Source organism: Meriones unguiculatus, chromosome X (assembly GCF_030254825.1).
Source record: "Meriones unguiculatus strain TT.TT164.6M chromosome X, Bangor_MerUng_6.1, whole genome shotgun sequence".
Taxonomy (NCBI): domain Eukaryota; kingdom Metazoa; phylum Chordata; class Mammalia; order Rodentia; family Muridae; genus Meriones; species Meriones unguiculatus.
In genome coordinates this window covers 148,327,299-148,350,740 of record NC_083369.1, presented here as the reverse complement: position 1 = coordinate 148,350,740, position 23,442 = coordinate 148,327,299, and the positions used below count along the sequence as shown (strand labels likewise).

Below are 23,442 nucleotides of genomic sequence, written 5' to 3'. Positions count from 1 at the left end.
TAAAATTACACAGCCAGATGCAGGCAGAGCTCTGTAAGTTTGAGACCACCCTAGTTTATAAAGCAAATTCAAGGACAGCCAAGTCTCCAGTACATTCAAAGAGAAACCTTGCCTCAAGGAAAAGAAAATAGCCCACAGGATTATAGTATGAGATCTTATGTCCCAATGTGGCATCCAAAATATTTTTCCTAGCCTCAGCCCATTTCTTCATGTTTTTTCCTTAGAACTGAGTAAATGAATAGCTTGCTCAGTACTTAACTGATTAGCTTGCTCAGCATTTCATAGCTTGCTCAGCCAAGCCTTTTGTCACAGTCACTGTCCTCACCCCGCTTTCTCCATGGGGATTGGGGGAGCACTCTCTGAATGACGGGAAAGCTGACGAATCAGCAGGAAAAATTCCTTCAGGCTTCGGGAGGAGAGGCTGTTGATTGGACATGACCGCAGTCAGGGGCAGGCTCTTTGCTGTCCTTGGTTACTAGGATGCCTGGCCTCTACCCCATAGGCTGGCAGTCCTCTAGGTGCTGATCCATACCCAGTGGGCAGCGCCAGGAGCTTCACCAAGCGGTCAGTGTAAGGCTGCTACTGCTGTGGGGCTCAGCTGCCACTGCTGCCTGCCAAGGCAGCAGGCCGAAACCTGGACGCACCTGGCCCCGAGTTCCTGTGGAGTGCCTTCATCACCCACTGCCCTGGGTGGGCCAGTGAGTGACAGGTGTAAGCCAAAAAGACAATCCATCTTACCAATAGCAATCTACAGATTCAATGCAATTCCCATCAAAATTACCAACACAATTCTTTACAGACCTGGAAAGAAAAATTCTCAACTTCGTATGGAATAACAAGAAACTCAGAATTGCTAAAAGAATTGTCTACAATAAAAGATCTTCTGGCGATATCTCCATCTCTGATTTTAAGCTGTACTACAGAACAACAGTTATAAAAACTGCATGTTACCGGCATAGAAACAGAGTAGAGGATTGATGCAACCGAACAGAAGACCCAGAAATAAACCCACACACTTATGGAACCTGATCTTCGACAAAGATGCCAAAACCATATAATGGAGAAAAGATAGCATCTTCAACAAATGGTGCTGGTCTAACTGGATGTCTACATGTAGAAAAATGGAAATAGATCCATACTTATCATCCTGCATAAAACTAAAGTCCAAATGGATCAAAGACCTCAACATAAAACCAGACACATTAAATCGATTAGAAGAAAAAGTGGGAAAAACCCTAGAACTCATTGGTACAGGAGAGAACTTCCTGAACAGAACACCAACAGCACAGGTCTAAGAGCAACAATCAATAAATGGGACCTCATGAAATTGAAAAGCTTCTGTAAAGCAAAGGACACTGTCATCAAAACAAAACGACTGCCTAAAGATTGGGAAAGAATCTTCACCAACCCTTTATCTGACAGAGGGATAATATCCAGTATATATAAAGACCTAAGGAAGCTGAAAAGCAGCAAACCAAGTAATCCAATTTAAAAATGGGTAACAGAGCTAAACAGAGAACGCTCTGTAGAGGAATATCGAATGGCAGAGAAACACTTAAAGAAATGCTCAATGTCATTAGCCATTAGGGAAATGTAAATCAAAACAACCCTGAGTTTTCACCTTACACCCATCAGAATGGCCAAGATGAAAATCTCAAGTGACAAAACATGCTGGAGAGGTTGTGGAGAAAGGGGAACCCTCCTCCACTGCTGGTGGGAATGTAAACTTGTACAACCACTCTGGAAATCAATCTGGTGCTTCCTCAAAATCCAGCCATACCACTCCTAGGTATATATCCAAAAGAGGCTCAAGTACACAATAAGGACATTTGCTCAACCATGTTTGTAGCAGCTTTATTTGTAGTAGCCAGAAGCTGGAAACAGCCCAGATGCTCCTCAACTGAAGAATGGATGTGAAATTGTGGTACATCTACACAATGGAGTTTTACTCTGCAATGAAAAATAAGGAAATCATGAAAGTTGCAGGTAAATGGTGGGACCTGGAAAGGATCATCCTGAGTGAGCTGTCGTAGAAGCAGAAAGACACAGGGTATATACTCAATCATTTAGAAATATAACATAGGATAAACCTACTAAATCTGTATCTCTAAAGAAACTAATCAAAAGAGAGGACCCTGACTAAAATGCTCAATCCCCATCCTGAAAGGCAAAGAGGATGGAAATCAGAAGAAGAAGAAAACAGGAAACAACCTAGGAACCTGCCACAGAGGGCCTCTGAAAGGCTCTGCCCTGCATACTATCAGAGAGGATGCTGAGGCTTATGGCCAACTGTTGGGCAGAGTGCATGGAAGCTTATGTAAGAAGTGGGAAATAGAAAGATCTGGAGAGGACAGGAACCCCACAAGGAGAGCAACAGAATCAGAAAATTTGAACACAGGGGTATTCACAGAGACTCATACTCAAAACAAATACCAGGCATGGAGATAACCTAGAACCCCTGCACAGATGTAGCCCATGGCAGTTTAATGTCCAAGTGGGTTCCATAGTAATGGGAAGAGGGACTGCCTCTGACATAATCTGATTGGCCTGCTCTTTGATCATCTCCCCTTGAGGGATGAGCAGCCTTAACGGGCCACAGAAGATGACAATGCAGCCACTCCTGATGTGATCTGATAGACTAAGATCAGAAGGAAGGAGAGGAGGACATCCCCTATCACTGGAATTGGGGAGGGGTATGCATGAAGAAGGGGGACGGACTGAAGGTGGGTCAGGGAGGGGAGGAGGAAGGGGCTTATGGGGGGATACAAATTGAATAAAGTATAATTAATAAAATCAAATTAAATTAAAAAAAAGACAAGCCCTACACCCAAGGTGTGGTTGTAGGTGAGGGGCGGGGCTGCAGAAGCAGGGTTGTAGCAGGCCTGCATTGGGCAGGGTTAGGACTCTGGCTGAGCATCCCTGGAAGAACATGCCAGCTGCCTGGGTGGCCGTGAGCAGAGTCTTCAGATGCTGGCAGGGAGGCTGGGAGGGCAGCCTGGGTGGAGGTTGGAGAGCCCTGTGCCCTAGGACTGGCCAGTGGGGTAGCAGTGAACCTGCCTTTCAGTCCGGAGCCCTGGGTGCCTCAGATGCGGAGTGCTGAGATGTGCTCACCGCCTGCTTGTTCTCCCCGCCTAAACCTTCCTCCAAATCAGTCAGAGGCCTAAATCGCTCACACACACCACAGCGTTGTGAGTCGTTTTTTTTTTTTTTTTTTTTTTTTTTTGTTTGTTTGTTTGTTTGTTTGTTTGTTTTTTTCTGGAAGCCTGAGAGGGTTTGAGGAAACAGGCCTACAATGCTTTCTGAGCCAAGCAGGGTGGTATTCAGGGCCCTGTGTTTTTGATAGGGCGATAATCCTCCTCCTGTCTCTTTCACATCGAGACCCCTCTGAGCCTTCTGTGCTCTTCTGGACTCACTGTTTACTGCTTCTTGAAAAACCTAGTCAAATGTCCACCATGGCTACTGTTTATGTTTATCATTTATTGTTTTTTTTTGTCTCTTTATTTATTATTTACTTGTTTATTTATTTATATATTTATTTATTTTGAGGTGTGAGTTCTGTGATGTTCGACCACCATTTCTGGAGCATGTGCTTTAGGAGGATAAGGGTGGCAATGATTTATTTTATCTCCTATGGCGACAGTCTGTTAAGAGATAGATGTAGGAGTATTTTAGGACTATTTAAAAAAAAAGTTTTTATGTGAATGGTCTTGACCTATCCTATTAACTTTTAACAGAACTGCACCTGTGAATGGGAGCTCATGCTCTCTACTGAGGCAGGAGGATTGCCATGGGTTGCCAGTCCAGCCAGAGCTACATAGCAAGACTGTATCTTGAAACCAAAGCAATACTAAAAGCCATTGATGCTTGGAGGAAAGAGCCTGTCAGCCCTGTTCCTTATGTTGCAGGTAGGGCTGGCAATCTAGAAAGGGTCCTGCATGGTCTAAACCATAGTTTTTCCCACAGGCCCTTAGCTTCTCCCCACAGGTGTCTCGTTTTCTATTGCCATCTGAAACCTACAAGAGAGATGAAGGAGGTCAAGCAAGGCAGTAACTCTTCATTTCCATTAGAATCATGTTGCCTGTGAATGTTTAATTTTGAGGGAAACCCGCACCCTGCTCAAGAGATAGATACCTTTGAGAGGCTGGGGATGAATGCAGTCTGATGGGGCAGCAGGTTGTTGCTCTTTGCCAGTGCTACACTTGTGAGGAGAGGGAAACTGTAGTAGTGTTACTTTTTTCATTGCCCTTCCAGAGGGCCATTTTTTGAAATGATGAATATAGTTTTAGCCTTGATGAAATAATTTTGGGGGTCCTTATTAAAGGAGTAGGTAATAAAATATCAGTGTCTTAAAATTGTTCCAGGTCAAGTTCCCATTGTTTTTCTTTTTGTTTGTGTGGAAATTAAGTCATCCCCTGGCTTAAATTTTTGCTGTATCTGCTAAAGTAAGTTAGACTCTTACCCTCTTTGGAGTATTGAGTCTCTTAGTGATGTAGATGACTCAAGTTGTCAGCATTGACTAATGCATACAATCTTAGGGAATCTCTCCTTGATCTAATTCATGTTAGGACAGGGGTCCCAGGAAAATCTGAAAGCAAGAAAATTTCATTATCCATGTTTCATGCTTTTGCTCATGAATATTTATGAATAGAGTATGATGCTTGATTCAATACTTACCCGAATACTAGAACATCATTATTTTGCTGGGTATTTTAACTGCTACAACATAAAGAGCATTATTATAGTAGTAGGTCTTCTGTTTCTGTCTTTGCATAATTCATTTGTAAGATTCAGCATGTATTCAGCACTCTAGGTTTTTTTGAGATGCCATTCCTTGTGCATCCCAGGCTCAAGAGTTGCCTGTATCCTCAGAGTGCTTAGACTTTACGTGTTCACCTGGCTCAACTTGCCCTTTCTCTCTCTCTCTCTCTCTCTCTCTCTCTCTCCTTCTCTCTCTCTCTCTCTCTTTCTGTGTCTCTCTCTCTCTTTCTGTGTGTGTGTGTTTGTGTGTGTGTGTGTGTGTGTGATTGTCCCTCTGCTTCTTTGAGATTCATCATAGTCCTCTGCATGTCCTGGGACTCACTTTGTAGACCAGACTGGCTTCAAAATCAACAATCTCCCTGTCTTTGTCTCCTAAGTACTGGTATTAAAGGTGTGGGCTGCTAAGTACTTTTAAACTATTTTGAACATCTGGAGATGACTGATGATGGTTATTCTACATTGTTCAGAAATTTACACAATCATAGGCAGGCAGATCTCTGTGAATCTGAGTCCACCCTAGTCTAACAGTGTGACTTTCAGGACAGTTAGGGCTACACAGATAAAATTTGTCTCAAAAAATGTGTTCTCAACCATAGTGTTTACCCCTGTAATCCCAGTATTTTGGGAGGCAGTGGCAGGTGGATCTCCAAAAGTTCAAGACTATCTTTGTCTCTAATGTTAGACCTTCTCTCAGTAGTAATTTTAATATTTTTAGTCATGCCTCGTGTAATGGGTCTGTAGTTCTAGCAACCCTAGAGAGGCTGAGATAGGAGAATCACAACTTCAAGGTTTATCTGAGCTATAAAGTAAATTTAAGGCCAGTCTATACAACTTAATAAAAACACATCTCAAGATTGTAGTAAAGTAAGCTGGAAAGATGTCTCTGTAAGTGTTTGTCATAAGAATAAGAACTTGAGTTTGGTTCTTGGAACCCATATAGAAAACATCCTTTTTAGGTAGGGCTGGAGAGATGGCTCAGTGGTTAAGGGAAATTGCTGCTCTTCCAAAAGACATGGGTTCAGTACCAAACACCCACCTGGTGGCTCCCAGTCATCTGAGACTTCAGTTATAGAAGATCTTATACTCTCATCCTTTAATTCATTTTCTTTTGTTTTTAATTTGCTTGTTTCAAGACAGTTTCCTCTGTGTAGTCTTGGCTGTTCTGGAACAGGCTCTGTAGACCATGCTGGCCTTAAAATCAGAGATCTGCTTGCACCACCACACCTGGCTCTTATGTCCTTCTCTATTCTCTTCAGGCACTAAGCACATACATGATATACATACATACATACATACATACATACATACATACATACAGACAGACAAAATATACTCATAAAAATAAGTCAACCTTAAAAAAGAAAATTTTGATGTAATGGTACAAGTTTGTAATACCAGAGCTTGGAGATAAAGGTAGATAGATTCCTGTAGGTCAGTAGTTGGCCATTCTACTTGATAAATGCAAGTCCCAGGTTGAAAAAACAAACAAACCAACATGAAATGTACTTTTCTTTTCTTTCTTTCTTTCTTTCTTTCTTTCTTTCTTTCTTTCTTTCTTTCTTCCCTCCCTCCCTCCCTCCCTCCCTCCCTCCCTCCCTCCCTCCCTCCCTCCTTCCTTCCTTCCTTCCTTCCTTCCTTCCTTTCTGTCTTTTTAAATATTTGTTTATTTACTTATTTTCTCTAAGTGAATGCTCTGTCAGTATGTACACCTTCAATCCGGAAGACAGTAGCAAATCTCAATATCTTTGGTTATGAGCCACAATGTTTTTGCTGGGAATTGAACTCAAGACCTCTGGAAGAGCAGCCAGTGCTCTTAATCTCTGAGCCATATCTCCACCTCCACCTTTTTTGAGCCAGAGTTTCTCTGTGTAGCCTTGGCTGTCCTCTAACTTATTCTGTAGACCTGGCTGGCCTCGAACTCATAGAGATCCACCTACTTCTGCCTCCCAAATGCTGGGATTAAAAATGGTGCTCCACCACTGCCAGGCCAAGTGTTTGGTTTGGTTATTCAAGACATTGTTTCTCTGTGTAGCCTTGGCTGTCCTGGGCTCACTTCATAGCCAGGGTGGCCTCAAACTTACAGAGAGATGCCTTACTCTACCTCCCGAGTGCTGTGATTATAGGTGCATGCCATTGTGCCTGGCTCCACTTTTTTTTTCACATAAATGAATATAAACGTATTTATTGACCACTGTTTACAATTAATTACAATAAAGTAAATATACAGTTGGATGATATACTGATACTACAATGTTCCTTTTTTGGCTCATTAAACCAGAACCAAATACTGAAATGATTGATCCTACCAATAGTGGTAAAGAAAAAGTATGCAGGTCATTAATTGATATTAGAAATTTTTTTCACTTTGTCAGCAGGTCTTAAACTGCTAACATCTCTAATCATGATCCCATTTTCACAGCAAACAGAATCCATGAATCAAAACCATTTAGTATTGACTTCAACTTTATACAAAGGAATGGTTCACCAGACGAACCTTTCCACCCCCTGGCAGACCTAGTAGACCTGGTAGACCCAGGTGGCCTCTAAATCAAAGATCCATATGCTTCCAGAGTGTTGGGACTAACAGCAGGCACCACCACACTCTGCTTAAATCTTTCATTAAATCATAATACTATTTTGTATAATTCTATTTTCTGAAGGGGGGTTAGTATGGACAAAATTTTGTAAATAAAGTACCATATTTACATGATAATACATACATTCTGGTGGTTGCTTTTAAACTATCCAATAAAAACTTCCCAATAAAGTATAGAATCTGCTTAATTTGAAAGGTTATAATTTCAGGAAAATTTTCACAACAATGGAATCTCATCAACATGTGTTTTCATCTTTAGGTCTTTTGAGTGTTAAAATGAGACAAAACAGTTATATAAGTGTTTTATGCATATACATGCATACAAGCAGAAAACCATAAATAGTCCTTCTGTGTCCCAGTTAAAAATAATTTCAGATAGAATACTGACTGTAAAATCTCCCTGGCATTTAGAAAAAGCTGTTTTTCAAAGCTGAGGAAATAAAATATGGTATCAAATATTCTATTGTTAAAAGAAGCAAATACAGAAAGCCTATTAGCTCAATGAAATCAGTGATCTTTGATGTATAACAAAACCTAAAACTATCCCAACTACCATCAATACTTTCAAAACCAGCATATCAAGCTCAATTTTCTTTAGAATGTTATTTTTTTCACACTAGTAATTCAAAATACAAGATCCAGATTTCACATATATATATATATATATGCAAACAATTACTGTGCTTCATCTTCAGGACAGGAATGCCAAGTCAGCCTCTCCTCATAAAAGAAAATGACAATCTGAGGACAGTTCATATTCGCCTCCTTTGCCGGTACCAAATCAGCCTCATCTGAGTCCTTCCATCTCATGAGAAACATTAATTCTCCACTGCTGTCTGTGGCACTGATTATTCATTCAGGATCAAGGCCTCTGGCAAAGCCCTCTTGGTTTGTCAGCAGCATCTCTTTTCTTCTCTGATTTGCTATCATCATATTTACTGTTAAAGATTTCCTTTTTGTACTATCTTTTCCTCTACCAGCTTTTTGAGAACTAAGAAATGTTTCAATTAATTCTGGAAAATCTAAATTTTCTACTGGTTCCTAAGTATTATCAGCATTTGTGAACCCCTTCCCCTTCAGGAAATATTCCATCTTCCCATTCACTACAGTGTGGCCCAACACTTTTTCTACAACAAATCCTTCAGGCTCTGCATCTTTAACCTTTTTTTTTTACTATCCCTATTCTGTTTCTTTCCCCTTTTTTGCAATGTAGTTATTTTCGAGGCCATTTTTTTTTTTTTTTTTAATCAAAGATTGGAAGAGTTCACCATTCAGATGCTCAGGGCCATGGATCCTGCAAAGTCTCCTGGCTGTGCGCTTCAGCTCAGCCACGTCCACGGGGAAGGACAATTTTTTTATATATGTTTAATGTATGAGTGTTCTGTCTGCGTGTATGCTTGCATGTCAGAAGAAGACATCAGACCCCATTATAGATGATTGTGAGCCACCATATTAGGTGGTGGGAATTGAACTTATGACCAATAGAAGAGGAGCCAGTGTTCATAAATGCTGAACCATCTCTCCAGCCTGAGCTCTAGATTTAGTAAGAGACTCTGCCTCAAAAGAAGAAAACAGAATGATAGAGTAAGATACTGATTTAATTTTTTGGACTTTGTATACACTGCATACATGCAGATACACAGGCACAACATATACAACAAAAGAGGATGGAGACTTGTAGAGAATGACTTATGCATTTGTACAGTCCCCCTGCTATGCACCAAAAACAAGTTCTAGGGAAAACTTGGTGGTAGAGTTCTTGTCTCATGCATAAAGTCCTAGTTTCTGGGGCTGGTGATATGACCCAACAGTTAAGAGCACTGGCTGCTCTTCTAGAGGACCCAGGTTCAATTCCAAGCACCCACATGGTAGATCACAACAATCACTATTTACAACTCTAGTCCCAGGAGATCTAACTCCCTCTACTGGTCTCTTCTAGCCTCTTGGGCACCACAATACATGGTATACACAGACATTTAGGAAGAACCACCCATCCACTTAACAAAAGAAGAAGAAAAGTACCCAGTGACAAAAAGGCCCTAGTTTCAGCAACACAAATGTTTATTTCAGTGGGACAAAAATTCTTTTCAGCAGGGAAGCCTTTTCGTCTTTTTGGACTTGAATGTAGATAAAGAGAAATATATCTTTATGAAGATGTTCTAAATTTGTCTGAGTTGGAAATGGAATATAATTACACAGGGAAATGAAAGTGACAAGTAAAAATGGGAACTCAGTGGTCAGGGATCCCCACCTCTTCCCACACATGAACTGCTGGCACCTATTGACTTGGTGCTTTAAGGATGCAGGCTCAGTCTCAGTGCATCCGAACTGAGGCCTGAAAATAAGTCTCCAGTCATGGTGTGCGTGTGAGTTTATACTAAATCTGGCAGAACCTTCTCACTATTCACTTGGCTCTTCTTTGGTTTTTCTAGACAGGGTTTCTCTGTGTAGCCATGGTTTCCTGGAACTTGCTCTGTAGATCAAACTTGTCTTGAACTCACAGAGATCCACCTGCATCTGACTCCCAAGTTCTGGGATTAAAAGCATGTGCTGGCACTGCTTGGTTCCTTGGTTCTTTTATGGAAGATAAGAGATCAATTTTTTTTTCATCTCACTATGTAGGTCAGGCTTTCCTGGAACTCACTCCTATGTAAACTAGGCTGGCCTTGAAGTCACTGATATCTGCCTGCCTCTTCCTCTGCCTCCTGTGCCTTGAGCTTGCTTGCTTTCTCTCTATTTTTTTCATTTTTTTGCATTTTTTATTTTTAATTATACTTTATTTACTTTATATTCCCCCTCTAGTTTCCTCCCTCCTCCCCTCCCAATCCGTCCCTTCCTCCCCCTTCTCCACACACTCCCCTCCCCAAGTCCACTGGTAGGGGAGCGTTTCTTTTTCTTCCTTCTGATCCTAGTCTGTTAGGTCTCATCAGGAGTGGCTGCATTGTCTTCCTCTGTGGCCTGGTAAGGCTTCTGCCCCCCCCCCCCCTCAGAGGGAGATGATCAAACAGCAGGCCAATCAGTTCATGTCAGAAGCAGTCCCTGTTCCCATTACTATGGAACTAACTTGGACACTGAACTGCCATGGGCTACATCTGTGCAGGGGTTCTAAGTTATCTCCAGGCATGGTACTTGGTTGGAGGACGAGTCTCAGGAAAGACCCCTGTGCTCAATTTTTTTTTTTTTTTGTTCTGTTGACTACTTTTGTGTATGTATGTACATATATGTGCAGAAGCTCATGGAGTTCAGAAGTTAGGTTTTGAATACTTTGGAGCTGGAGTTACAGTCATTTGTGAGCCATCTGATATAGGTGGTAAGATATGAACTCATGTCCTCTATAGAGCAGAAATCACTCTTTTTCCCCATCATTTATTTAACAACGAGATCCTAGTCCCATTTTCACAACTCCCTTTCCAGTTCCCCCTCTCTTTCTTCTGAGAGCTGGAGGTGCCAAGGACACCAGAAGAAGACTAACCTGGGCACATGGGCACTCACACAGTCTGAATCATCAAACAAAGAGCATGCATGGGCTGGAACTAGGCCTCTTACATGTATGTAACAGAGAACACTTTTAGTTGTTGCTCTGTCAGCCCTTTGTCTTTCATATACAGGAGGCCTACTGATTTTTTTCGAGTTAAATTTTTATCCAGCCACTTTGCTGAAGGTGTTTATCAGCTGAAGAAGTTCTCTGGTTGAATTTTTGGGATCACTCGTATGTACTATCATACCATCAGTAAATAGTGATATTTTGACTTCTTTCTTTGTGCTTTGTATCCCCTTGATCTCCTTTAGTTGTCTTATTGCTCTAGCTAGGACTTCAAGTACTAAGTTGAAGAGATATGGAGAAAGCAGGCAGCCTTGTCTTATCCCTGACTTCAGTGGGATTGATTTAAGTTTCTCTCCATTGAATTTGATGTTGGCTATAGGCTTTCTGTATATTGCCTTTACTATGTTTAGATATGTGCGTTGTATTCCTGATCTCTCCAAGTCTTTAAACATGAATGGGTGTTGGATTTTATCAAATGCTTTTTCTGCATCTAAGGAGATGATCATGTGGTTTTTCTCCTTCAGTTTGTTTGTATGGTGGATTACATTGATGTATCTTGAACCACCCTTGCATGCCTGGGATGAGGCCTACTTGGTCATGGTGGATGATACATTTTATGTGTTCTTGGATTCAGTTTCCAACTATTTTATAGAGTATTTTTGCATCAGTATTCATAAGAGTGATGGGTATGAAGTTCTCTTTTTTTGGTGGGTTGTTTGTTTGTGTGTGTGTGTGTGTGTGTGTGTGTGTGTGTGGTTTAGGTATCAAGGTGAGTGTGCCTTCATAGAATAGGTTTGGTAATGTTCCTTCTGTTTCTATTTTGTGGAATAGTTTGGAGAGAATTGGAGTTAACTCTTCTTTGAAAGTCAAGTAGAATTCTGCGCTGAAGCCATCTGTCACAGAGACTGAATCACCAACCAAATATCATGCATGGGCTGTATCTAGACCTCTTACACTTATGTAGCAGAAAGAACTCTTAATTGCTGATATGTCTCTCCAGCCCTTATATCAAGATTCTAATATTTTCATATTATGGTTTCAAATTATATTTAGAGCTGGTACAGCACCACTATAACCACACATTCAGACACTGTAACCAAACCAAACAAAACAAAACAACACTAAAAAACCAAAAAAAAAAAAAAAAACTTTCTGAATTTCTGAGCTCCTCCATAAAAGCTTTATTCATATATTTATTCCTGCCTCATTTACTAAAAGAGAGTAGGCTAGGGGCTAGGCTAGACTGTCTCTCTCTCTGTCTTAGAAAGAAATGTTTTCTATTTTATTTCATATATGTGTAGGGGAGTGCACATTCTATGGCATTTCTGTGGAGATCAGAGGCCAACTCGCAGGAGTCAGTTCTCTCCATCATGTCTGTTCTAGGGGTTGAATTCAAGCCATCATGCTTGGCAGGAAGTGTCTACCTGCTCAGCCATCTCTCTGCCCTCCACCCCCTACAGGGTCTCATGTAGCCCAGGCTAGCTTTGAACTAACTCCTGATCTTCCTGTCTCTACCTCAGTACAATTACAGGTGTGCATCTTCATGCCTGAACAGATGTCTCTATTCAGAAATAAAATTGATGTCAGTTGAGTAACAGCACTTTCAGTTGATAAAAGTGGGTGTATTATTATTGAATGAACAGTCATTAAGCAACATATTCTGAAGCTAAAAGCTCACATTATGATAGTGATTTGGAAATTTTGGAGCCTTTGTGTACCCTACTAATGGGAATGGAAGAGTACAGCAACTTAAGGAAGTTTGAGAGCCCTCTCTCCATTTTTCTCCCTGCCTCTTGTCCCCTACCCCCTCACTGTGTAGTCCAGCTAACCCTGAACTTACAATTCTGCTGAGTAGTGGGATTAAAGGCATGCTCCATCATGCCTGGCTTTGACAGTTCTTTAGCTGATTGAAAACATTTATAGCATCAGCATTCTTAACAGCAGAAGAGGGATGAAGAGGTCCCTCAGCAGTTGGGAGTTCTAGCAGGGTATTCTTACAGAGGACTTGAGTTAGGTTCCCAGCACCCAAGTCAGGCAGCTTGCTGTTATCTATAACTCTCGTTCTGATACCTGGCCTCTGCAGGCACACACATATCCACATGCAGACATCCACCCACTCCATTATAAATAGTTAAAAATAAATCTAAAAAATAATAACAAAAGGGGGTGAAAACTGCCAAAAAGTCCATCATCAGCATCTGATAACTTGAAAAATAAAATATGTACTCACACAGTGGAATGTTACTCAAAAAGGAAAGGAGGCTGGCCAACAGTGGCTGTGCACACCTCTGATCCCAGCACTCCGGAGGTAGATGCAGATAGAGCTCTGTGGGAGGTTAGCCTTGTTTACATATTGAGTTTTAAGACAGCCAGAGCTATATAATACAGGGACTGTGCCTAAAAAAACAAACAAACAAACAAACAAACAAACAAACAAACCCAACAAAACAAGAAATACTCATTATAATATTTTAGCACCAGAAATGTATAGTGTTTAAAAATCCAGATATTAAAGTCTGTGTTTATGTGATTCTATTTCTAGGCACACTAAAATATGTACACCAAAGAAGCTAAGCAAGAAGGAGGACCCTTCTTCAATAAGTCCTCATTCATAAAGGCAAATGGCATAGACATCAGAAGAGGGAGAAAACAGGCAATAGGACAAGAGCCTACCACAGAGAGCATCTGAAAGAATCTATCCATCAGAGTATTAAAGCAGATGCTGAGACTCACAACCAAACTTTGGGCAGAGTGCAGGGAAACTTCTGAAAGTAGGGGGAGATAGAATTACCTGGAGGGGGCAGGAGCTTCACAAGGACAGCAACAGAACCAAAATATCTGGGCCTAAGTGTCTTTTCTGAGACTGATCCTCCAACCAAGGACTATTCATGGAAATGACCTAGAACCCTTGCACAGATGTAACACATGGGAGTTCAGTCTCCAAGTGGGTTCCCTAGTAAGGGGAAGAGGGGCTGTATATGACCTGATGTCATTGTCTGGCTCTTCGATCGCCTCTCTCTAAGGGGGAACAACCTTACCAGACCACAGAGGAAGACACTTCAGACAGTCCTGCTAAGTCCTGATAGGCTAGGGTCAGATGAAAGGGGAAGAGGACCTTCCTAATTAGTGGACAGTGGCAGGGGCATGGGAGGAGAAGATGGAGGGCGGGATTGGGAGGGGATAAAGGAGGGGACTACAGCTGGGATACAAAGTGAGTAAATTGTAATAAATAAAAAATAAATTAAAAAAAAAATTCCTTTATTTAGTATGCCCTTGTGCACATGTGCACATGCAGATAAGAGTACAACTTAGGGGTTTTCTCTCCCTCCACTGTGTGGCTTCTGAGGACCAGTAGTGCTATAGCATGTGAGTTTGGCCCATTGAGTTTTATATTGTTGAGTTCAGTTCAGAAAGTGTGACTCATTTAATTATAGCATTATAGCAGAAGCTAGTCTAGCCTAATGTCTTATACTACCAGCACTTTACTTTATTTCAAAATCCAAGGCTTTAGAAAATACCATTGTAGCAAAGCAGCACTCCTCTTTCTTCTCCTGTCAGCATCTTTCCACCCCGGCCTACTTTTTGCTCTCATGTTTCATATATTTAAATAGTTTCATTTATCTGTAAAGAATGAGGATTGCGGATTTAGCTCTGTTGGTAGAGTGCTTTATTAGGATTCATGAAATCCCAGCTTTGATAGCAGAACATGAACTGGGTGAGGTAGTGCACACCTATATCCCAGAGGCAGAGGCAGAAGGATGAGGGACTCAAGATTATCATGGCTACATACACATATTGAGTTTGAGGATAGTCTGTACTACATGACACCCTGTAAGAAAGACATTGGAGCTGGGAGGTGTGGTACAGAAAGACCACCAACTTGAGGGCCCAGGTTTTATCCTTGGAGCCAAATGGTGAAAAGAGAGATCTGACTCTTAGAATTTGTCCTCTGACATTTCCATGCATGATGTAGGTGGGGTCTCCTAAGAGAAAAGGGAAGGACAAGGCTCTTCTGCTTTTGTCTTCTCCCTTTTTTTCTCCAGACTCTGCATGTACCCAGTGCTTGCCTAGTACACAAAAGGTCCTGAGTTTGATCTCCAGCACCAACCACACAAAACACCTCTGAACATTAGGCTCCAGGAATCTTTCCCTTGCCCTGCTCCAAATCACTTCTGTTACTGACAGACAGCTGACACCTGAGGCACAGTTCGCCTTATGGATGACTATCTGTCTGTGACTGACACCATGTGGGAGGCTGGGATTTCTGCTGTTCCCATTTTACTTTAGTCAGCACCACAGCCATTTCTGATGGTCACCAAGCCTGTAAGTTTCTTTCTTTTCTTTTCTTTTCTTTTCTTTTCTTTTCTTTTCTTTTCTTTTCTTTTCTTTTCTTTTCTTTCCTTTTCTTTTCTTCCTTTCTTTCTTTCTTTCTTTCTTTCTTTCTTTCTTTCTCTCCTTCTTTCTCTCTCTCTCTCTTTCTTCTGGTGTTTTTAAGACAGAGTATCACTTTCTAGCCCTGGCCTGATTCTGAAACTTGGTCTGTAGACCAGGCTGGCCTTGAACTAACAGATCCACATACTTCTGCCTCTCAAGTGCTGGGATTAAAGGCTCTCATCACTACACATACTTTTTTTTTTAATCTATAATTTCACATTTATCCATTCACCTATATTGTATGTGTGTGTGTGTGTGTGTGTGTGTGTGTGTGTGAGTGAGTACACACATGCCACAATGTTTGTACAGAAGACAACGTGTGGGAAGTTGGCGCTAGGTTCTCTCCTTCTCCCAAATAGGTCCTGAGAACCAAACTCAGAACTTCAGGCTGCAACATGCACCATATCTACTTATTTTTATTAAGTACTTATTATTATTACGAGGGCCTGATTCTATTTAAGATAGTTCACAGGGAATGGCAGGCTCAGTCACATATGAAATCACATGTGAACCAGTTACTCCCTCTTCCTAAGAAAGCTCAACACAGAGCATCTGTTTCTCAGCATTGAGCACCTGGCTTACCAGGAAGCTGTGCTAGCAAGGGTCTAAGTAGAAGCTGGAGGCACACTTCTGGGTGACCTATCCATATGGGGTACACTAACAGGAACTAGGATGGCTTTGGGGCATCCCTAACCTTTTGAAGCTGATGTCATCATGAGAAACACGTGCTAAAAACATATTTCCGTAGAGAGAGGTGAGGGTCTTAATGAAGGGTTACATGTTCTCTTGTCTTATGAGCCCTCAAGAAGAACCATCTCCTCCCCCCAAAAAAAAGTTCTCCATGGGTTTGCATCAGTTCAAGACCGCTCATTCTTTCCTTCTGTAAATATGCAGGTCTCAAGATCCTGCTCTTAGCTGGCTGTGAGGACACATGGATGTCATAATGATACTAAGAGGGAGATCATCTCAAGTGCTGGGTTAACTTGGCCTACATAGCCAGTGATAGTCCAGCCAGGGCTGTATGGCGAAACCTCATCTTAAACAAAACAAAACAAAACACATCTCAACATAAGACCAAGTCTGAGTTCATACCACGAACCAAGATGAACTTTTTCAAAGCATGAGGCAGAGGCCAGAAAAACAGACAACTTGAATTTGGTTCCAGGTTGCTAAGCTCTCCAAATGCCTAACATGGGCATTCTACCATCAAGGAACTTAAGTATCTCAAACTTTCACCTTTCTTGATTTTTTTTTAGTGATTTCCTTTTTTAAAAACTCAAGTTTAAGAAATTTTTCCTTTAATTAGTGTGTGTGTGTGTGTGTGTGCGCGCGCACACGCGCGTAGGAGTGCTTGTGAAGGCCAAAGAACAACCCCCAGTGTCCCTCCTAGGGATGTCTTACTCCCTCTAGTTCTCTTGTCTCTTTCTCCTCAGTGCCAGGATTATCAGCCTGTGCCACCACATACTTCATGACTGTTGGAGCAAGCAATTTACTGACTGCTGCACACCAACACTTTGTGCTTTAGAAGGTCTCATCCATTGGAGCATGGAGACTGCTCTCTTTGCTCATCTCTGTCCTGGCCTCCTTTTCTGGTTCACACTTTTGTACAGTCCTCTCTCCTTTGTGTGTATGCCACATTGCACACTGCCATTCTGTCACCAATGAGCACAGACTGCTTTCAGCTTGCAGCTCTTATGAATCAAGCCATTTTGAATATTCTTGTTTGTGACATTTGGTGAGCAATCTCTACTCATTTCAGAAATTCCTGGCTTCTTTCATGTACTCAGCTTCAGTAGATGGAGACAGTTTTTCAAGATGTAAACACACACACACACACACACACACACACACACACACACACACACACATTCCTTGCTTCGAGATAGTGGAGTCCCAATCATTCCAAATCCTCGTTAACATTTGACACCAAATCTTTCTTTTTCTTTTTTCTTTCATTTTTTTGGTACAGGATTCTTCTGTGTAGCACTGGCTGTCCTGGACTCCCTTTGTAAACCAGACTGGCTTCAAACTCAGAGAGATCCACCTAAGTCTGCCTCCTCAAGTGCTGGGATTGGAGGGATGCACCACTATGCCCATCTGACACCACATGGTTCTTTTAATTTGCATTTCTGCTATGCCTAATAAAATCACCCATGTTTATTATAGTCTTACACATCCTCTTTTGAGAAGCATTAAGTTTTCTGCCAGCTTTTCTATTTGACTTTCAACAATTTCTATTAATTTTTCCCTTAAGCAAATAAGAGTTTAATACATATTCCAGATATTAATTTTTTGGTGCTTTGAGACAAAGTTTCTCTGTGTAGCCTTGGCTGTCCTGGAATCATTCTGTAGACTAGGATGGCCTCAAACTCACAGAGATGTGCCTGCCTCTGCATCCTGAGTGCTGGAATTAAACCATGCCACCACCACCTCCCACCTCCCAGCTCAAATATTAATCTTTTGATGGATATGATCAAGGTATGATATGAACTCTCCAGTGAACTGTATTTTATGGGAAATTATTACTGTAACTAAGAACCCTATAGCATAGGTCATAGGTGCTGTAAAATAAGTAATATATAAACAGAATACGCTATCTTTACATTCTAGTTAGCTATCTTGCTAAGGAGCAGCTATGACCAGCACCCTTGTCCATATGAACAAAAGAGTGGAGCAAGTGAAAAAAGGGGTTGAAGAGATGGCTCAGTGTCCTTTTCCTGAAACTGTGGAGACAGAGTTTGAATCTCCAGGACCCATATAAAATCCAGGTTGGTGTCATAGCCACTGCCTTCACTCAGTAGACAGAAAAATAGAATCCCTGAAACAATCTGGAGAGCCAGACAAATCAAATCATGGAACACTGGGTTCAATTACAAAACCCTGTTTCACTAAGTGAAGTGGATAGCTAAAGAGGAAAAGAGCCAGCATTCAGTCCACCAGATTCAGGACTTCATGTATGTGTGCACAGATACTCACATACTAATGCACACACACATGCACATATATATATATCAGTAAAAGGAGTAAAAATAAGCATTAAAAAAGAATAAAAAAAAGAATGTGTTAAGGACCTCTGCGAACTTTCTTCTTGATGGAACAGGAAAGTTTCACAGAGTTAAAAAAGAAACAAATCCTGATGTCAACACCTCATGTTCTCTGTCATCCACTGTGCCCTGATTACTCTAAAGAGGAGGTCCTGGTGCCTCCTGTAATTATGCAGTTTAGTATTACCCCGCTTCTAAACCTTACACCTTGCCCACCCAGCACTGAGCCATGAATGCAGATGGTCTTCTGGATGGGTGTATAGAATGGGATAGAAAATAGAGAGAGGCTGTTCAGCTGACTGTGTGGCAGGAAGCTATGCAGTTGTTGGTAGTGGCTCCAGAGCTAGGAGGGAGCAGGGACTAAGGTGGAGACTGGACACACAGGAGATAGACTTGGAGATATGTTGATTAGTGGGTGTGAAGCAGGGCAGAGAGCCCTCTGGGCTGGCTCTGGGAACTCTGATCTAGAAGGCTGAGGAGAGAGAGGGCATGATGAGCAGAGGGAGATTCTGGAATAGACCTGAATGAGAGTCATCGTTCATCTGTTCATGTGTAGGTGGCAGGGCACATCATTCTGTCAGACAGACAAACATTCCTGTTCTGATGGGCTCTCAGGTTTATGGAAAATACAGACTGGAAAGGGCAAGTCTTCTCAAGTGGAGAGGAGTGAGTTGGGCTGTTGGTCAATTTTCCCAGGAAAGATGTGAACATAACCCACTACCACTTGATAGGGCACCACCAGTGGCCAGAACTGATTCCCACCATGTTTGAGTCCTTTGTGGAGACAATGTGTATTGAGGTTACTCTTCAGGACCATGGGTGCCCCAGGCAGCTGAAAAACGCCCACTTCAGGCTGGGTCAGGTGACTCATTCAAAGAATATTTTCAGTTCTCCATGTCACTTGCAACTTTGTTGTGAGCTCTAAAGACTTTCTTGAGAATTTCCTGAGTCTCCCTCTACCCCTGCCTCCATAAGGAGGGATGCTTCAATCTGCAGCTGGTTGAGTACACTGTGTATGTGTGTGGTGGTAGTTGTGCATGGATGCAGGGGTCTAGGCTGCTGGGTAGGTTGAGACCTGGCAGCTGAAGGGATACACTTCCAGCTCTGTTGGTTTCTGAGCTTGCCCATGATGGCTTGTGGGAACCTAGGAGTGAGAGTGCTAATGACAAGTGCTCAGAGGAGAAACAGGAGAAGACCCTATGGAGACAGCCACCCCTTGGAATGATGAAGTGTGGTGAAAACAGATGAAAAGGAGAGGATTTCTAAGATTGGATAACTGATTCTTTCAATCCAACTTCAGCCACTTTTGAGTGCCAGGCTCTGGCAACCAGAGATGAGAGGGAAGTCTCTTAGGGAGACAGGCATGTGAATTACAGTTAAAAAGCAAAGTGTCTGAGCAAGATTCTGTTATTATAATCTATGACTGATGTACACACAACACTCACTGTGAGCTTACACAGGACAGGGACTCAAATTTGTGTAGAATATATGTGTGTGGGTGTGTTTGTGTGTGCACATGAATGTGTGCATTGGTGAGTACTCTTCTGTGTGCATGCATGTGGAGGCCAGAAGTTGATGTTAGGTGCCTGTCACCAGGCAACATGACACTATCTGGAAAAGGAACTGAGGCTCTGCATTCCAGGACCCTGGGGACGTAGAAAGCATGTTCAGTTTCATCTGGTATCTGCCCCCAGGAAGGCTCATTAAAGTCCTTCACCCATTCGAGATGCACATTTTGAGAGCATGCTAGAGAAAGCTCAGAGTGAAGGGGTCTCTGGAGATGGTGCCCTGGATGGGGTGAGGACTAGAGAACCAGTATCAGGACAAAAGGAGGAGAGCACAGACCACGGGAACTTGGGAGACCTGGAGGTGTGAGGCAGAGTGGATAGGAGTAGGATCTCAGGCAGCCTGAGTGACACTACCCTCTGACTGAGGGAGTCTCCCACCTTCACCCTTTCCATGTTTTGTCTCTTCTTAGAGCATAGTCAGCCTCACCCAGACTTGGAGCTTAAAGCCAGACTGAAGCCTGTGTGTTAGGACACAGTGGACATGACAGTGGCTCATACAAAGTCCCAAAGCTCCTCTCTAGCTCTGGGTGAGTCTATGGAATTACTCCTTCAAGCTAAAGTCCTCTAGTGCTCCTGCTAGCAGCTCTTCCCCAAGTATCCCAATCACTCAGCCACAGGCATGACCCAAAAGCAGCTGGTGAAAAACAAGGCCAGGTTTGGACTACTGGAAAGGGTGGGAAGGGGATGACAGAAGGAGGGTAGGGTGGGACACAGGTCTGCCAGGGCGGAATATTGGTTTGTATTATTTATCTGGGCCCCAGGAAGCTTCCTAATTGGTTCATCTCCCTTTATTCTTCACCCCCAACTGGAAGCAGCTCTTCAAAATCTATCAGAGGCACTTCTGTTAAACCTCTACATTGGTTCTTCCCAGTTTGAAGTGCTTTGTGCCAGTGCAGAGAGCCAGTCTACAAAGGTTACACTCTTTGTGAGTCCATTTCAAAGGAAGAAATGAGAATCAGAGAAAGACCAGATTGCCTATTGAGGAAGAGGCAGGGATCTGAGGATAAAGGGACCCCAGGAAGGGGGTAGAAGACTGGGCTCAGAAGTTGCTCTTGCATGAGACCCTGGTTCAAGTCCCAACACCCTCATGGCAGCTCACAATTGTCTTTAATTCCAATCCCAGGTTATCTGGATGCCCTCTTCTGGCATATGTGGCCACCAGTCAAGCATGTAGTGCATGTACATGAGGGCAAAACCATACACATACACATACACATACTCATACACATACTCATACACATAAAATAATAAAAATAAAATAAAAAGGAATCTTCCCCCATTCCTGATTTCCCAATTTTGGTACTGGAGATGTGCCTAAAGCCTCTCACATTCTGAGCAAATGGTCTTCATGTAAGTTGCTGTCTGCCAAGAATTTATGTTTTGGTTGGGGAAAGGCAGGGTCTAAATCTGTAGCTTTGGCTGGCCTAGAACTGGCTATGTAGACCAGGCTGGCCTCAGGCTCACAGAGACCCACTTGCTTCTGTCTCCAATGTTCTGGGGTTAAAGATGTGTACCACCATGTCTAGCAGAAATGGGGTTTTTGAAGCAATAGAACCATTCTGTTTTGATTCTGTGAGAATTTGTATCTGTGACAAAACATAGACTTCTACATAAAAGGACACAGTAAAGAGTGTGCAAAGGCCAGAAGGGTAGGTGAGCCCCCATAGCACAGGAGGGTGTATGCAGCCTGTGGCCTCCCAGGATTGATGTGCACAGTATTTATGTAAGATGTCAGAGTAGCAGGTGGGTGCCAACAATGGCCTGAAACTTCAGCACCACAATGCCCTCTTCTGGCCTCAGCAGATAACTGCACACGCTGCACACAGCTGAACATGCATTCAAACATACAGGCACATAAATAAAATAAATACATCTTGGAGGAAGGGAAAGGATCTTGGTGTGCCAAGATCCCAGCACTTGGGGTGTGGAAGCAGTAGAATCAGATTTTCGGGGTCATCTTTGGCTAAATATCATGTTGGAGGCCAGTCTGCCTGCAGCAGACTATGTCTCTACACTATACAATGCACAACCCAGGGATCCCTGGGTCCACAGCCCTTCTGAAACCGCCATTTGGTGGTGAATGTAAGTAGTGCAGAATGAGGTGTGTTTTGTTGGTGGGCCCCCACCTTCACCCCGTTTTAGTAAAATCCACAGGTTCCTTCATCCCTCATCCAGGCACTCTTATAAGGCCTGTAGTAGGAGATCACCAAGGCTTCAAAGGCCTAGGAAGGTAGGCTCTTCCAGCCTTCTTGTCAATCCAATAGGTCCCCTCTGCTTATGTCTGACAGGACACCGCACTACCTAAGATACTCATGCTTCAAAGCATATAGAAAGTAGCTTTCCTAAGACAGTGCCGGGCAGAGGTTTTCAGAAAAGACTACTCCATGGCCCTGGGATCAAAGGACTCACAGGCCCAACATGATAGTCTGGTGTCTGTCACACTCCTGGACCTGGGCTACTCTAGAAACAGAGCAATAAAGACTCATGATATGTCACAAATGTCCCTAAACTAGGTTCAGGGCTGGGGAAGCCACAGGTGTCTCACTGTGCAACCATGGCCAGCATCTGAGGTAGATGTGGATGCTCCAGCTTTATACATGAGTGCCCTCGTGCAAACTACATGCTCAGATCAATCAATAAGAAATATCAGCAGGGAGCTGGAGAGGTGGCTCAGCAATGAAAATCACTTCCTGGTCTTCCAGAAAACCTGGGTTTGCTTCCAAAAGTTAACATCAGTGCCTTGCAAACACCTGGAACTTCAGTTCCAATCAATCTTCTCCATTCTGCTAGCACCCACACATATACAGTATGCATATGATATGCACACACACATATATATGAAAATGGCAGTGCTGAGACTTGGGTTCTTCATATATAACTGTATTTTGACATCTTCAGTGGTGAATGAGTATTACTTTTATTTACTCTCTCTCCGTGCGTGTGTGTGTAGGACAGTATGGAGGAGTCAGTTCTTTCTTTGTACCATGTAGGTTTCAGGGATCAAACTCAAGTCCTCAAGGTTGGCAGGAAGGGCCTTTACCCACTGAGCCATCTCTCCCACCCATGAGCAAGTATTTAGTGAACGCCTGTTATGTCAGTCACTATTTTAGGTACCTAAGAGGCAACAAAATCTCCTCCTTCTTGGGGCTTGTGGTGTTATGGTGTGGGGAACTGATAATTCATCATGATACATGGATAGAAAGTTGCAAACTGAGAAAAGAGATGTAGTATATAAGACTCTAACGGTGTGTGCCAAGGAAGGTGGCATAGGTGGGCACTCAGGAGCTGCTGAAGAATGGTGACTTCAAAACAGTGCCAAAGGACAGCTGTTAAGCAAAGAAAAAGGAAATGAACACAGCATGTGCAAAGATCCTAGGACTGGAAGGAACACTGGATATTTGGGAAACTGACAGGAGGCCATTGTAGCTATATAAAAAAAAAAAAAAAAAAAAAAAACTAAGACAGTTGCCAGGCACAGTGGCACATGCCTGTAATCTC

The 23,442-nt window shown here is 42.5% G+C and overlaps 1 pseudogene; it reads right to left on the bottom strand.

Moving 5' to 3' along the window:
• Nucleotides 1-8,202: 8,202 nt before the first annotated feature.
• LOC110542485 (chromobox protein homolog 3-like) lies at nt 8,203-8,583 on the bottom strand (annotated as a pseudogene).
• Between the last annotated feature and the right edge of the window lie 14,859 nt (nt 8,584-23,442).